The 5,208-nt window shown below is 35.6% G+C and overlaps 1 protein-coding gene across 4 annotated transcripts in view; it reads left to right on the top strand.

Moving 5' to 3' along the window:
• Positions 1–5,208, top strand: part of AP3S1 (adaptor related protein complex 3 subunit sigma 1) — a 77,311-nt gene that overhangs the window by 31,307 nt on the left and 40,796 nt on the right. The window lies entirely within an intron of this gene.

The following is a 5,208-nucleotide window of genomic DNA, read 5'->3' as shown; positions in this document are numbered from 1 at the left end:
AGTACCTCAGTTGAAAATGCAGAAATCACCGGTCTTCTGTGTCGCTCGCGCTGGGAGTTGGAGACTGGAGCTGTTCCTATTCGGCCATCTTGCTCCGCCCCGCTTCTTACTATCTTAAATAACAGTTTGGCATTTAAATTTTTAAAAACTTATATGTTCTAAATTTTCTAAAATGATGTTAGTAAGAAATAAAGCATTTCATAATAGATACTGTGTTGGTAAAAGTGGTCAAAGGACATAGAAACAAGCAAACATTTGATCTGATTAAAACTATCATAACTAATTTCATCATGACCTTTTATCTTGCTCATGTAAGTTACAGCAAGGAACTCAAGACTCGTGGGTTTCTTAACACATGTATCCAAAACTAACCCTAAAACCTACCTCTCCCTGTTTCCTGAAAATCTTTCATAAAGTCTCTGGAACTCAGGGTCAGTCATCAGCAAATTTCTTTTTATCTTCAGCCTCTTCTGTTAATATTACTTTAATTTTGCTCTAAATTAAATCTTGCTTCCCTGATGATACTACCTGCAACCCTTTCAGGTAGTGGCCATTTTCTCTCCTGCTTCTTTCTGCCTTTGAACCCAGAGGTGTACTCTTAGCTTCTCGTTGCATTTTCCAGACCATTCTTTCTTCTCAAACACCTCTGAATTTTATCTTATGTTATCAGACTATACCACCTTCTATCCATTTAGTTATAGTCATCACTCATCTCCATCTCTCATTCAGTGGAGATTTTGTTAAGAATTGTAAAGTGTCTGAGATTTGCTTTACTTGCAAGCTAAGAAGTTAACCTGCCATAATTTCATGGATGCTGGCAGAAGACAGGAGATTTCTGGGCCAGAGACAAAGGACCTTATTACTAATAGCTAGAACTTTAGCTAAAGTGACAGCATGTGTTTGCACGAATTCTCTAATTCCCAAGGGGTGATACGAAGAGGTCCAGATGATACCTGCACACACCGTGGATTAAATGACAGATGAGGAACACCAAGCTTAGGGAAGTGGAATCTTTTATAATGGATACTAAGCTTGTCTGCCCTTGTTTGGAAGGAAGAGACTGTCTCTTCCAAGAGTGTAAGGAAACCTATCCTTTGCTGTGGAAGAAGACACTATTTTCCAGGGCTGTTTGATATACAAGCATGCTTAAAAAGATAGCCCAGAACAAAGACAGTCCATGCCTCTGCTCACAATATGTGCAGAAACACAAGATCCATGGAAAATTGTCTCCTAATAGATTGTGGTTCTTGGTTTACTGGCATTCATTCCAGTACTGCTTGTTTTGTAATTCTCGGTGATTCCATTGTTCATATGTATAATTCTTCTAATATCCTGGTGTCTTCAAACCTGAAACTCCTCTCTTCCGATAAATTTTGCCCTGCATTTCATCTCACTACGTACCCACTTCTATATTTTATCTTTGTCTAACCTGTAACCCCTCCATAATCTCGATTTCACAGTTTTGAAGTGTTTAGACCTATTGGAACCCTCAGTTTGAAAAATCTATCTTTTTTTCAGTCTCTGATTTTACTGATCTTACTTTCCTTATTCAGCTTAAATTTCATAGTCATGATAGTGACACAGCCTTGTGTACACTTAACTCCTTGTCCACACCCATACATCTGAACATACCTAGAGGAAAAAAAAAAAGTAACCATATTTACCAGTCTCACTTTAAATTAATGATCCCTTAGCTCAGTGAGTCCTTTATGCTACCCAAGAATCATTTTCTGTTTCCCTGGTCCATTTACTCTCCCATACCTCTAGATGACTACTCATACAGTCTCCTCTCTCCTAAAATATCTAGCACTTTTAGCACCTTGCTTCCTAGTACACAGATAAAATTGGCTTTTGAAGTTATCAAGAAGGAGGCATGGTTTGAGCTCTAGTTGGTGTTACAGAATAGACAAGAAATTAACCCAAGCAGACAACTTAGGTAATAAATTCTTAGCACTGTGGCTAAGGCTTTAAAAATAAAAATATTGTGGCAGGTGTGGTAGTTCACACCTGTAATCCTAGCACTTTGGGAGGCTGAGCTGAGCAGATCACTTGAGCCCAGGAGTTCGAGACCAGCCTGGGCAACATGGCAAAACCGCATCTCTACAAAAATTAACGAGGCATGCTGTTCTGCACCTGTAGTCCCGGCTACTCGGGAGGCTGAGGCGGGAGCCAGAGAGAATGGCTTGTAGTGAGCCGAGATTGTGCCACTCACTCCACCCCAGGTAACAGAGTGAGACCCTGTCTCAAAAAAATATAAATAAAAACATTGTTAATAAAATAAAAAAGGAGATAAATGATAAATGGATCTATTCATTTGCCACATTACTCTTAAATCTATAATTCTTAAACTGGGTTTTTGGGAGGAGCCAGGTATCAAAGTTACATGAAGCCACAAGGAAATCATGGTACATATTCCTGGTATATGTTTTTTCTTTGTTTTGAAGATTGGTGGCAATGAGGAAATGAAAGTAAACATGTATATATTATGAGGTAGAATACAAAATTTTAATAATATTTAAAGCTCTAAGTGGAGACTTGAAGGAAATTTTGAGCTTGAAGGAAAGGTGCCCCGAGATCCCTTGGGCATATGTTCACTTTCCTCCTGGGGCCTACTGGAGAAACACTGCTAAGTTTTGTTTTGCTTTCTCAAGGCTTTTCTAGCAAAGAAAAAGAAGCCAAATCTTGCTTTTGATAACATTGAAGGGTTGATCAGGACTATATATTGCATTGCCTTGTAACTTTGTTTACTCTTACATTTCTTAGTTTATTCCACCTAGGGGAGTAGTTAATTTATTTTATCCTTATGTCAAGAGAGCATTATATTTTTACAGAAAAAAAAATTAATGCAGAACTGTGGTTTCTATTTCTCTGTTACCCATGACTGAAGAGTGTGGTAGACATGCACACTGTGTTCCAAAACACTGTTTTTATTTCCCTGAGCCTAGCCACTAGAATTATAGGAAGAAAAACAGGAAAAAGTGTACCATTTCAAATTTAGTCTCTTATTTAAGAGAAATATTGCAATTAAGAAAGACCAAAGCAAATGTGTGTTTTCCTGGAGGTGAATCGGAAGTATTTCATGCTTGTGTCCTGAGATTAAGTCCTCACCATTGATTATTATTTTGATACTGTGGTTGATCTTGTTGTGAGAAAGTAGTTCTGTCTCCAAAGGGGATTAGATGGCGAGTTTTCAGAGAACAAACATGCTATTAATATGTCATATCCGAAGTAAATTCTGTCATGTACTCATGGAAAGTGGAAACTGTCTTCTGTGTTTTGCAAAATTTTTTAGCCATGCTTCACACGTTGATCATTTGTTTTGATATCAGGTAACATATAGAAGAAAGGATTTCAGGAGGACTTTGTCATTTTCCTATTACTAGAGTAGGCTAGAGCTGTTTTTACAATACCCCTGAGTTACCACATGCTGATGTATTGTGTCACAAAAAAAGAAGATTTCTGTAATTCACCTTATAGGTGCTATGTCTGCCACTACCAGGAACATGTTGGAAGTTCTTTGGTTGCGATCTTTCCCCTTCAGTTGCCACAGTTCATTAAATACTGAAGAGGGAGTGTACTGAGCACACATGAGTCAGTCACTTTAAAAATATTGGTTGAATAAACAAAGATGGAAGTGAGTAGCTTATTGTTTCTGCTTCTGTTTCATCAAATAGCTATTCAGAGAGAACTGATTTTCTTAATTTGTTCATCCTCTAGTTTGGAGAAAGGCAATTTTAATGTAAAAAATAAAAGTGGAAAATTATAAACCAAGAGAGTTTACATCAAAACCTCTTGGTCTTGCATATTCTTTTAGAGAACAGATCAAGAAAACTCAGCATATAACTATTAAACCTATGCTTATAATTTTGATATTTTAAATATTAAAGTGATACCATTCATATAACTGGAAGCATGCATTTGAATACAGAGAGTTAGTGTCTCTAAGGTATGCCTGTGTTGTCCCAAATATGAGTTTGTATCTTGTATAAAATCTGGGAGAAGGCATTATTAGTAAATCCGATATGAAATTTACACACTATTCCACCAGTACTGAATTTACATCAGTATTTCACAGAATTTACACCAGCTACCCAAATTAATTATCAGTTTTTGTTTTCTTGTGTTTCTTTTTTAAAATTCCTTGTAAGTTTGGAAAAAAAGGGTAGACATTTTTTGTTATTGATATATACCATTTTAGCGTGATATTAACGGCCATGTATGTGAGAGCTAATAGCTAGCTTTTTAAGGAGTCCTTTCTGTTGTAGCATATTGTTATTGGAAGTTGGAAGTGTTAAAATATTTACAGGATGAGAATAAAAGTTTATCAAATATTAATGTTGGGTTGAGTTGTTTATAAGCAGTCATATTGCCCTTAATTAGTTTATTATGCCAAGCTGATAATGGAGGCATATAAATTCAGTGAATAATTCCAAATTTCTGTTACAGTTTTCTGTACCACATATAACAGTAATCAGAGCATCAGTCTTGTTCAGTTGTAGCTAGTAAAAAAAAAAACAACAAAATTGAGAACTAACAGCTAAACTTTTCTTAGGTGTAGAAAGATACGTTCTGACCATGTTGTCAGAATGTATATTTAAACTGGAATTCCATATATAACATTTGTTATTATTACAGTACCATTAGACTACCTTTTCAGGAATTATTTTATTCGTGGCTGCTGATGCTAAGTTAGTATGATATTGAGCAAATTATTTATTCTTTATAGACCTTAATTTTTTTTTACCTGTAAAGTATACTTGTTTCAACATGTTGCCTACAGACATGAGGTTGTTAGAAAAGACCTGTGAATTAAAGCTATCTACTGTCTTGTAGTGGTTAAAACCATTCACCTCTGCCATATACAAGCTATGTAATTTTGGGCAAGTTATTTAACCTTTTGACCCTAACTCTCCTCATCCACAAAACAGGGATAATAATAATAACACCAACTCACAGAGTAGGTGTGCGCATTAAAAAGAGATATTTCTTGTGAAACCAATTACTAAATGATTAACATGTCCGTGGTTTTTAGCTAACATTGTCATTAAAGCATGTATTTGTAAGAAAGGCATATAAAATATTATTTTGTTAGTACGCAAACTGAATTAAGTAAATAGGTTTTTTTTTTTTTTTTTAAATCTTTCTGACTTTCTCATTGTTAGAAGCATTTGTGAATCTTTTTATCCTATATGTTATTTGATGGCTTGG

The sequence above is a fragment of the Rhinopithecus bieti genome, unplaced genomic scaffold (genome assembly GCF_001698545.2).
Source record: "Rhinopithecus bieti isolate Rb0 unplaced genomic scaffold, ASM169854v2 scaffold_18504, whole genome shotgun sequence".
Taxonomy (NCBI): Eukaryota; Metazoa; Chordata; class Mammalia; order Primates; family Cercopithecidae; genus Rhinopithecus; species Rhinopithecus bieti.
This window is presented reverse-complemented; position numbering and strand designations above follow the sequence as displayed.